Source organism: Periplaneta americana, chromosome 4, assembly GCF_040183065.1.
Source record: "Periplaneta americana isolate PAMFEO1 chromosome 4, P.americana_PAMFEO1_priV1, whole genome shotgun sequence".
NCBI classification, from domain to species: domain Eukaryota; kingdom Metazoa; phylum Arthropoda; class Insecta; order Blattodea; family Blattidae; genus Periplaneta; species Periplaneta americana.
This window is the reverse complement of record NC_091120.1, coordinates 14593871-14606670: the sequence shown is the minus strand read 5'-3', so window position 1 is coordinate 14606670 and position 12800 is coordinate 14593871. Positions and strand designations below refer to the sequence as shown.

At 35.8% G+C, this 12800-nt stretch overlaps 1 protein-coding gene across 1 annotated transcript in view; it reads right to left on the bottom strand.

The window, feature by feature from the left end:
- Positions 1–12800, bottom strand: part of LOC138697538 (probable sodium/potassium/calcium exchanger CG1090) — a 171817-nt gene that overhangs the window by 124096 nt on the left and 34921 nt on the right. The gene's annotated exons all lie outside the window — the stretch shown is intronic.

Below are 12800 nucleotides of genomic sequence, written 5' to 3'. Positions count from 1 at the left end.
CACGATATTTTTTAGGGGAGTAAAGCATTCCGTCTGGGCAGTCATGAGGAAGACCAATAAGCTCTTTGCATGCTCCTCTGGTAACTTTATCTAAATCATTAAGAAATTTGGTTTTGATTTGGTAGAGTGGAGCAACACTGTAAGGGATAAGTAAGAGTGGGCCAGAGATATTGATTCATAATCGTGACCTTCTGATCAGGTTTTAATAAAGCGGAGAGACAGAGTTTAGAGATATTTTTACTGAATGTGGTAAAAACTGCACATTCATCAAAAACGATTTCATCATTAAAATTAATACCAAGGTATTTAATGCGGTCATTAGGATTAGAAATGGATTGAATGAGCGAACCATTAGCGGACATGACATTAAACTGGGATAGGACACCACTTTTAATCGCTATTAAATTGCACTTGCTAGGGTTAATAGCCAAACCAAGAGTAGAAAGGTTACTTTCTCCTAACTAAACAGAGATGTAATTCCATTTTCACCACTTGAAATCAAAGCAATGTCATCAGCAAAAGCAACGGCAGAGAGATTGTCTAGAGTAGGATCTAATGAAAAACCATGGGCGTGCGATACTTCATTATCAGTAAGGTCCTTAATGATACCGTCGATTGCTAAGTTGAATAGAGTAGGAGAAAGTGGACTGCCCTGAGGAACACCTTTTTTTACCTCAATGGGCTTAGTTTTCCCGTTAGCAATTTCAATTTGAATCTGGTTCCTTATTAATTAATTAATTAATTTATTAATTTATTAATTTATTTATTTATTTATTTATTATTTTGCTAATAATTATAACATAACATATGATATATACAGAAAAAACTTTAGCTCGCCCCTGAAAGAGTAGAACTCGTGCTCAGGGGCGGATTCCTGAATTGAAATTAATAAGTATACAATACAATTTGTCTTATGTCTACTATGCAATTATAGTATATAAATTTAAATTTACAATTTTTCAATTTTTATAAAATCCATACATAACTTTTTAAATTTAATACTAGAACTATTAGAATTGACAAGATTAGGATATTTAAATATAAATTTGTTATATATTCTTGGGCCTAAATTACTACTATGATTAAATACTGTAACAGTGTTGCATTTTGGTTCAAACAATCTTAAAAATTCATACCTTTTGTTTTTGCCAACTTTGTTTCGAATTTCGATACTGAGAAATACTACAACTGGTAGTGATTTTCTAACTGTAATCTTGACAGTAGGAATACCAGTTGTCGGTAGTGCAAATTCTAGATATTCAAATTGTTCTAAATTTCTGAGCCGATTACTGGAAGCTGGTGAAATTCGAACATATTAATAATTAAGTAATGCCAGTATTGTATTAATACATTATAGTTATTCTGTGGGTTGCGTTGTGGTTACAATTCAAGATTCTAGTCAGGTAAGTGTAAATAAACATAACATATGGTGTGATACACGCACTTGGGTGATCGATAGAAAATACGCACGGGCAGCAATCATAACTAGAATAGCAACATTATTAGGAGTAAGTAAGTATTCTTAAGCATACATTTCAAAGTGGTATTCGGTTTTCGGAGTTAATACTAATAATTTCATGTGGTCAAACAAAAGGGAAATGCGTGTTATTATTCGGTTGAGAAGCTTTTGTCATCTAGTATTCTGTCAAAAAATCTGAAAGTTAGAATTTATAAAACAGTTATATTACCGGTTATTCTGTATGGTTGTGAAACTTGGACTCTCACTTTGAGAGAGGAACAGAGATTAAGGGTGTTTGAGAATAAGGTTCTTAGGAAAATATTTGGGGCTAAGAGGGATGAAGTTACAGGAGAATGGAGAAAGTTACACAACGCAGAGCTGCACGCATTGTATTCTTCACCTGACATAATTAGGAACATAAAATCCAGACGTTTGAGATGGGCAGGACATGTAGCACGTATGGGTGAATCCAGAAATGCATATAGAGTGTTAGTTGGGAGGCCGGAGGGAAAAGACCTTTGGGGAGGCCGAGACGTAGGTGGGGAGATAATATTAAAATGGATTTGAGGGAGGTGGGATATGATGGTAGAGACTGGATTAATCTTGCTCAGGATAGGGACCGATGGCGGGCTTATGTGAGGGCGGCAATGAACCTCCGGGTTCCTTAAAAGCCAGTAAGTAAGTAAGGTCAAACAAAATACATTTTTAGGTTAGATCTCGGGAATCTTAAACTGTTTAGTTAAAGCAATGATTTTCGTGTTGTCAGACAAAATACATGTTAATATTAGATCATATGAATCTACTAATTTACAACATAATGTGCGAGAGGACCAGGAGGAAAATATAGGCCTACTCTTTCACAAATTATTGAACAATTCAGAAAACGCCTCCCAACATAAAGATGAGATGTAAATAAGTAAGACATCGTTATTGTTAATAGTATATTATTATTATTATTATTATTATTATTATCATCATTATTATTATTATTATTACACATGATATGATTTTACCCTCTTTGGTGATATCTGGTATTAGTTGGCAACACCGAAGAGACGGCCAAATTAGCCTTTTAGGAACTGCTCTTACGTGATCCTCACTAGAGATGGCAGATATTTCACAAACCGATATTATGTCACAGGTATTTTTTTGTCACAGATAAACCTGTGACTGATGACGCGAAATATCTGTGACAAAATATCGCTATCGAAATCTGCTCCGTATTCAGTACTCTGTGACTGATATTTTCTCCTCTACGTCGTAGGTTTGCGCGTGCGCATGATACAATAACAGCAATCGGGCGGCAGTTTCTCCATCTTATTATAAATGATGTAGTTATTACACGATTTAAATAACAACACCAGTACTTAATCTTGTGTAAAATCCTGTCTGAACAACTGTTTTGTTTTGTAATTATTTTCCAATGTTTTTCTGAATACTTATGTTTCAATAATTTTTATTCTATGACTCAGTATTATAATGTTAATGCACGACTTAAAATAAGGTATCCATTATATTATATACAATAAAAAGGATCAATTTTTAAAACGATTAGGATAATCATATAGCCTCAATTTCTCCATACCCAACTACATTTAAAAATGATCAACTGGTTCAATATCTATAATATAACCTCTTGGTACATGAGGTTAACTTTTTACATGTTACTGTTCAGTTAGGTAAGTATTTATTTGTTAATGGTACATGTACATAATTTCTTTGTTGGATTTTCCCATGTAAATCACTGATGAGTGGTGTGTATAGAGAAATCGTATTCATATTTCACTGCTCTTCAATATTTCCTGCTAATTTTTATCGGTGTGACAAAATATCGGTGTAATTCATGCTACGTATCGATATAAAATATCGGTGTGACAAAATCACCGATAAAAGTCACAGATATTTAATTGTCACAGTCACAGTTGTCACAGATACTTGAAAATGTCGTTTAAGCTCATCTCTAATCCTCGCTATATAGATCGCCCACAGTACGTTTCTAAACTAATATATAGGCCTAATCTCGCAGATGCTTACTAATGCTAGATAATTCCAATTGTTCACGATGGATTTTCTCCGTTTACGAAATGTTTGGATAACTCTGACAGGTCCTGTGAGCAGCGTTAGAATGCTGTGTAAATTATAGCCTACTACAAGCTATGTAGTGCTCCCGCGTTAGGCTTCATCCAGTCGACCCGGGTTCGATACGCGGCCAGGTTGTGGTGCAATTTGTGGTGGGTTTTTCTCGTGGTACTCCCGTTTTCTCTAACATTTCATCAAAACTTTGCACCTCGCCCTCATTTTATATATCATCTGCTATAGTAAAAATAGGCTGGAGTGAAGTCTCCAGGGTAATACAGAACATAGGAAGGGCTTATCAGGCTACTCGTCTGCAGATAGGCCCTGGCTCCATCGAGTGCTAAGGCAGGATGGCCACGTGTTGATATAAGAAGGGATTGGGGCTCTGGGACCTGGGGCTTATCAGGCTTCTCGTCTGCGGATAGAACCTAGCTGTCAGGCACGATGGCCCACCTGTCAAACCCGGATTCACGAATGCCACCCAGGTTACCTGTCGGACTTGAACAAACATCACTATCAGTCCTTCTCTTCCCCTCTACCAGGGAATTACAACTACAATTAGAATACAATTACAATTAATATTAATATACATATATTAGTGTAGTTTTAGGCGTAATAGATCGACTATTGATCAGATATTTTGTATTCGACAGATATGGAGAAAAAATGGGAGTATAAGGGTAGAGTGCATCAATTATTCATAGATTTCAAAAAGGCATATGGCTCGGTTAAGAGAGAAGTTTTATATGATATTGTTATTGAATTTGGTATTCTCAAGGAACTAGTTCGATTAATTAAAATGTGTCTCAGTGAAACGTACAGCAGAGTCCGTATAGGTCAGTTTCTATCAGATGCGTTTCCAATTCATTGTGGACTAAAGCAAGGAGATGTACTATCACCTTTACTTTTTAACTTTGCTCTAGAGTATGCCATTAGGAAAGTCCAGGATAACAGAGAGTTTGGAATTCAACGGGTTACATCAGCTGCTTTGGCTATGCGGAGGACTTGAATATGTTAATAGAAAATCCACAAACGATTAAGGAAAACACGGGAATTTTACTGGAAGCAAGTAAAGAGATAGGTTTGGAGGTAAATCCCGAAAAGACAAAGTATATGATTATGTCTCGTGACGAGAATATTGTACGAAATGGAAATATAAAAATTGGAAATTTATCCTTTGAAGAGGTGGAAAAATTCAAATACCTGGGAGCAACAGTAACAAATATAAATGATACTCGGAAGGAAATTAAACACAGAATAAATATGGGAAATGCCTGTTATTATTCGGTTGAGAAGCTTTTATCATTCAGTCTGCTGTCAAAAGATCTGAAAGTTAGAATTTATAAAGCAGTTATATTACCGGATGTTCTGTATGGTTGTGAAACTTGGATTCTCACTTTAAGAGGGGAACATAGGTTAAGGGTGTTTGAGAATAAGGTGCTTAGGTAAATATTTGGGGCTAAGAGGGATGAAGTTACAGGAGAATGGAGAAAGTTACACAACGCAGAGCTGCACGCATTGTATTCTTCGCCTGACATAATTAGGAACATTAAATCCAGACGTTTGAGATGGGCAGGACATGTAGCACGTATGGGCGAATCCAGAGGCCAGAGGGAAAAAGACCTTTGGAGAGGCCGAGACGTAGATAGGAAGATAATATTAAAATGGATTTGAGGGAGGTGGGATATGATGATAGAGAATGGATTGATGTTGCTCAGGATAGGGACCAATGGCGGGCTTATGTGAGGGCGGCAATGAACCTGCGGGTTCCTTAAAAGCCAGTAAGTAAGTAAGTAAGTATACAATCCTCGCCGTCCTCATTGAATAATGAAGACTACCTATGTAAGTAGTCAACATGTAGATACTTATTAATTTGAGAAAAATTCGTTCCGGCACCGGAAATCGAACCCGGAATCTCTCAGTTCTGCGAGCTGAGCGCTCTTTCCAACTGAGCTATACCGGGACCCGATCCAGCCCCGACCGCATTCTCCTCCTTTGTATCCTCAATGACCTACTACCTGCATTTTAGACGCATATGTCATGTATGCAGGAGCGCATATTTAAATGACTTTATGGTCATATTTCACTACAGTTTATTGAATATTTTTAACATTGATATATACATATCGTCGTTGTTCCTTAAATAACTCTATGTGACATATTTAGCGATTTTCAGATTTTTGCTGTATTAAATAACTTAAATAGCGATACAGCAAATAATAAACTCTCCTATATGTAATTATATTTCTTTGCTTCGAAAATGTAAGAATTCGCAGTCTCCTATGTACGAGTACGGCTGCCACAGGACGAATAAATGTGTTTTTTCTTCCTACTGAAAAAATTTATATTTTGCACATGGGAGTTATTTCAGGAACAACGGCGATATATTCATATATATACAGGGACATCATTTTATTTTTACTAACATTTTTAATATTAACCTGGCTATACCTTTCTATTAACGATTGAAACAGGAAACACCGTTTGCTATCCCTTCCACGATTGCAGTTCGATGATACTGGCGTAAAATACAAATCACTTTACTAGGTATAGGAGGGAAGAAAAGTAGTTCACCCACTTACGTAAACTAGGAAATATCGCAATTTTGAGTTTGATAATTTTCATTAGGTTTATGTTTAACCAAAATACAGCACTGTATTAACATTTAGTGTTTTTACACACGAATTGAGCTGTCCATTCGGACGTATTAATTATGCAGTGTATATTGTACTGTTACAGCACATTAGCGTACAATATGGAGAATGAAGTTAAATTGAAAAATAATCATAATATGAATATTTAAACACATTTTTGAAAATGGTGGCCGTTCATTTCGATACAGGCTTCAGTTCTTTTGTGCATATTATCGCACTATAGACTATTGCACCTAATTCCAATTACCAGTTTCGTCCTTCGTACTAGTAACTCATGTTGAAATAGTTCTGTACCTACTCTACAAAAGAGTACCTTACGTACTGTAAATTCAATCTTCACTTATCCGAAAAGATAAAATTTCTCAGAAATGCTATCTACTGTCCGTTCAAGTGGTTTTGTCGCAGGGTCGTAGAAAAGGGGGGGATCACGTGACAGTTAATTACTTATCGAGGCCTTTTCATTTAAGTTATTTTAAACAGTTGTATAATATTACGCAGACGTCCAATTCCTAACAGAAATTAATGTTTTCAGAAAAGAGCTAAGATAGCCCAGCTACTAGACTTAACAGAGGGGCGAACAGAAGCAGGTGGGGGAAACCGGGATGCGACGTAGGCAAACGGACGACAGTACCTGTACGAAAATATGATTCAATATTGAAAGCTCTTTCGTCACTGGAAAACGCGAACATATTTCTGGAACGTACTATACTCACTAACTCAGTACTGCTTATGCGCCCTCGGCTCTGTGTCGTGAACGGTTGGAAGTTTACTAGTAGAAGGGGTGGGAGTGAAGTACATTCCAAAACTCAGGTACAATAAAAATTGAAGTAAAAATAAAATAATGTCCCTGTATATATATATATATATATATATATATATATAAATGAGGGGCTTTGTCGTTGTCAATGAATAATCAAGACTACCTATGTAAGTAGTCAACATGAGTAGCCTACCGGATCTCTCTCGTGGATAAATAGCGGTCGGGGCGTGTTGCCAACACCACGTCATTCTAGTGCAGAGGTCATAAAAGTATTAAGCTTACCCCATGCGTCTTCGTGGCGTCTACAAAAAGATATCTATACTTATTTTTTTGAAAGATGGGACATGACAGTAGCGTTGCGATCGGAAAAACAACTGAATGTCACATAGCGTGGTAGGCCTGTTGCTATGGTAAAACGGTTGAGTTGCCAAACTTACCGTTCCCACGTGGCAAGTTCTTAATAGCTCTCTTGGCGACTTTTAATGTGCACACAATGTTAGCATTGGTACGTTTTGCCTTTGATTCTGTGTCGATTTTTGTATTGTTTTCTTACATTCGCGTCACTTGTCAATGATCTAATATTAACATGTATTTTGTCTGACAACATGAAAAATCATTGCTTTAACTAAACAGTTTATGATTCACGAGACCTAACCTAATGTTTGATCACGTGAAATGATTAGTACAAACTCCGAAAACGTCAGCCATCTTAACGTCAATTGCTACCTTCCATCAGCTGGCAGCTGGTAGTCCATATTGGCAATATAGCACTGTAGTTCCAAACTCGGCCGTTTAACTGTCATGTCCCATCTTTCAAAAAAACAAGTATACATTTACCTCAAGAGGAGTAGAATACTCCTCTTGGTTTACCTTTGTCATTGTATTGCATCACTTCAAGATAAAAGGACTCGGAGATACCAACTGAATGAGGACAAAATCCATTCATATCTTGACAAAGTAAAATGGCTATTTACGTTTTCCGGCAACACACTTAAATACAGCTTTCTTAAAATTAAGTGGGAAAACACTTATTGTAATAATAATAATAATAATAATAATAATAATAATAATAATAATAATAATAATAATAATACTATTATTATTATTATTATTATTATTATTATTATTATTATTAAGACGAAGAAGAACGGAATAAGTATTTTAAAAAGTTTTTAGCTAGTACTATAGATCTATATAAAATAAAAATTAAATTGTGGATCGTAGTGTACAAAATACGTAATGTTGTGAATATACTTCCTCTTTGAATTTTATTTATTGTATTAGTTTATTGATATATTTCTTATAACGACACTCAATTATTGTAACACCATTTATTTAATCTCTTCGATGAAGATAATGTATAAGCAAGCTTAACATACTGCATAGCGTTGGAGTCCAATTGACGTTCAAATAAGGTCGAGATACAGATAAAAGAAAAGAAAAGACATTGCCCGCACAGAATCGGGACGTCTGGCCACCTCAATTTCAAACTCTAGACTTAATGTGAATGAATAACTTTATTACTATTGAAACACCGAAGAAACTGGAAAAGATATGAATTCTCACAAAAGGCTACAGCATTTTTCTATTTAACACAAATCGTATTGCACATGTGTTAAAGATGTACAAAACAAAATGCAGATGGCAGCATGTACCTACTGCAAAAAGGTTGCAGACAGGATATATAACATTTTACTCTATCGATTTATGTCCTACATATCGTTGCTAGGCTCGTCTGAAGGATTTCGCGGTGCAATACGCCAGTGATAGTATTATTATTATTATTATTATTATTATTATTATTATTATTATTATTACCCATTCCCGTCATTTATGGGAAATATGGCTGAAATTTCAAATGTACAGAAAATAATTGAGGATAAAATATTACGAGCAAATAAAATTATGGAAGTAGGCTAAGACTTGGGTGAAGTCGAAGTTTTGTTTATGATTATAATTTAACCAAAATATTAGCCTATGAATTAGTTTAAAAAATATTAGTCCGTGTAAACACGTAACTTCATGATTCTAAATAAGTCTATGATATTTGGCTATTTTATTTAACAAGAAATATACCTTGTGAAATACTTCATTTATTTATAGCATGTGTGTTTCCTGGGTATAGGAAATAGGAATTTAATATTGGCATAAGAAACCTATGTATAAAAAACAATGTGAAAATAACTTAATCAATGGGTCAGGCTTTGAGAATCTGTAAAACAAAAGAACATCAAGCTTCGACATAGCGACATGATGTTCTCTTGTTCTACAAATTGTCAAAGGCTGCTAATTTGTAAACACGACCTACCGATTAAGTTAGTTTCTCATTGTTTTATACATAGGTTTCTTACGCCAATATTAAAACCCTATGTCCTACACGGCATACGTTACTATTAAAATGATTGGATCGAAATGTACGCCAGCCAAACTGTTTGAGCCTGCGCAAATATAGTTCCAAAAGGATCAATGAGCATGGATGGCACGGACCTATGAAGGACGCAGAACATGGTAGACGCGTAGGCGATACGCGTGCTTGTATCGTAATGGGTTAAACCGATACATTTTAACATTTATTCTGACAGAAATTGTATTGCAGTCAGAAAACAGGGTCATTTAGTCACACCACATACGGTTCGTGTGCCTGCAGTTATGGAAGTCAATCAATCAGCAATAAGGTTTGCGCATACCGTCTGTGTACAGCAATTGGACGAATTTTGTTCATTCTCATTATCTATAAGTCAATTCGAAAATGGCACTCATATACAGAATGGATCAAAACGTGACATGTGGGAAAATTGATAGTTAGTTTTTTAGTTACAGTCATTGTGGTGTACATAATATCTGTGATGATATTCAAGCCACATGTAATTGTCTTATTGATAAACCAGACAAGACTTACAATCTACCAGTTCATTCTGAATTGTCTTAGAATAACCTTAAACAGTGGCATGTTCCAAATGATTTTTGAGAGGCTCGTTTAGATTACTCACGAATTGTAGCAACCCACGAAACACATCAGGGTTCTTCGAATCGTTTTTTCATCATGTCCCCTAAGGGGAAGTTCATATTGGCCACAAAATTTGATACAATCAATTTTTTTTAAATAATGTCACGATTTTTTATCACTTCTTGATTATGTTTGAGAATGTCTGTTCTGTTCGTTTCATTTAATTGCACAGCAGTATGAGTTGCGTAACATAGCCAATGAAACAACATTTTTCAGGTGAGACTGCGAAGATTCGTGCATTTTGCTTTTTAGGGGCGAATGTTCTAAATCTGTCACACCACTCCTAGTCTATGCAGTATCACCACCGAAGAGGAGGCAAGGAAAACAAAATACAGATTTTTTTTGTTCACAACCACGTAACCACAAATGCTTAGCGTAAATTTCATTGTTATACTTCTTTACATATACTGTATGCACTATTTCGGCTGGATGAAGCTAAAGTAAGATTTAAGTCGGGTAACGGACGACCCTTTAATTTCACTTCATTACACCAATATTCTCCGCAAGGGAAAAATAAAATTAATATTCTGTAATTCAAACACACTCATGCTTGCACATTTGCACTGGTTAAGTTACGGTTCTAAGACGTCACACCAAAGCAACACTCAGATATACTGATGGTCAACAATTTTCTAAAACTGGAAAAGAAGTCTCTTTCGTATTTTACGTGCTATATCAAAAGGATTCTACTCGTGCAATCATTTTGAGTTAAGGCAAATATTAGGTTCTGCTGGAGGCTGGATATATACGTAATAATAAGGCAAAAGAGAATATTAATTTCTTATATTAACTCGATAAGATTCTACAACAATAAGTATGTGAAAAGAAAATAAAAATTTTGTCATTAAGTTTCAAGGGAATAGAGAATCCATTTGACGCAGCATTACAATAGCGGTGTGGGAGGAGAGGAAAGATCCCTTGTGGCCTGGCTCTGCAACCACTGCAGCGAAATATGGGTTTTAAACAGCGGCAGTTTCCCTCTGCTTCCCTTCACCTCTCTACCCCCTGACCATGCAAGACACACTCTCTATGAGCTGACCACCCTGCAGATCCCAGGACGACTTTGAATGCAGTGTCAATTCCAATACAGTCGACGCGCAAAAAGATTATGCATAAGATAATAGTACATATTCCCGGCCAGATGAAATATAAAGCAATTTACCAATAAAAGCTGTAACAATTCTTCTAAAAATTAAAATAAATATTATTTTTTATTTTCGTGTCAAAGCAGGGAGTGCTGCAGCTCCGCAGCTCTTATGGACGAGCCGCCCCTGCTTATAAGCATTGCGCATCAAAAGCTCATCAGGAATTGAAAGTCAGCAGCTCGACATCCAACAATAACACAACGATCCCAGACTTGGACATAAAGAAGAAATTAAAAGAGAACGCTGAAGAAAGTAAATTATTTTTAAAATAACCGTATAAATCTATTATATAGCTTTATTTTTTCTTTAACTACCGACACTTTAGGCCACTAAAATGTATTAAGCTCGGTTAAAATTTGTAAATAACATTACATCTGAAAGATATACAGGATTATATTAATACATATAATATCGTAGGCCTAATATTTAGGTCGTTCAAAAATGATTGACACTCCCCTAATAACTCTGGAAAAATAGCAGTTTGAAATGCGCGCTGGTGTATGCTTGGAGCACCGACTGCTTCAAGCATCTGAGAGCTGCTTATACTGCCTGCTCAAAAGAATATTCTAACACTGAAATTGTAGGTTGCAGCATCAAAAATGTACTCTGGGCTTCGTCAGTTTCTTAAGAACAAAAATAACTTAATCTTGCAAGTTTTATAAAATATCCTACTAGTAGTTAATCTGCCATTTTAACTTGGAAACTGTTTTTAATTCTGTCACATACAGCTTTTGTAAGTGAGCAACTCACTGAATAGAAAAAAATTGTGGCTAGAAGGAAGCTCTTAACGGTCAGTGAAGTCGCGTGTGGGTATAGGCATAATCAGGCTTTGGAATAATATATAGGTCGTGTTACATGTTTGACCATTAAATGAGCAGGCAGTGTAAGCACCCATCAGATGCATGGATGCGTTCAAGCAGGCGGTTGCTTGAAGATAGTTTATACTGTAGGGCCGCCTATTGCCACCAGATGGCTACAGCGCACAGATAGAACAGCACTTCGGTCGTTATAACACCCAGTGCGTAGAACTGGGGATCCCGGGTTCGAGCGTCGTTGAGCCGGAGTGAATTTTTCTCTATTAACAACACTGTGTTTACTTTTAAATTGAATTAATTTACTTGCTATGGTATTATATTTTACTGGAATGAATGGTGAACGGGAGAAGATTTGGGGGCAGAAGAAGATATCAGATGACAGACGACATTAAGATATATGGATCATATGCGGAGACAAAGAGGAAAGTAGAAAATAGGAAGGATTGGAGAAAGCTGGGTTTGCAGTGAAAGACCTGCCCTTGGGCAGAACACTATGAATGAATGACTATTATATTTTTATAACTCAGCTATTGAATAATTGTTTAGGTTCGTAAATTGAGTCATCTGCTTGCTATGTAGTCTACTGTATACATTTTTAGAGCTACCAACGTAGCTCAGTCGGCGCTTGGGTTTTTTCCTAGGTTTTCCCAACCATAAGGCAAATGCCAGGTAATCTATGGCGAATCCTCGGCCTCACTTCATATCGCCAAAAAAATTGTACTCTTGTAAAATTTTGATTTGTTCCACATCCTAAAGCTTCGATGCTAATGCAAGATCTATGGATTACAATAAATGGAATGAAATATATATATATATATATATATATATATATATATATATATATATATATATATATATATATATATATTTATATATTAAAACAG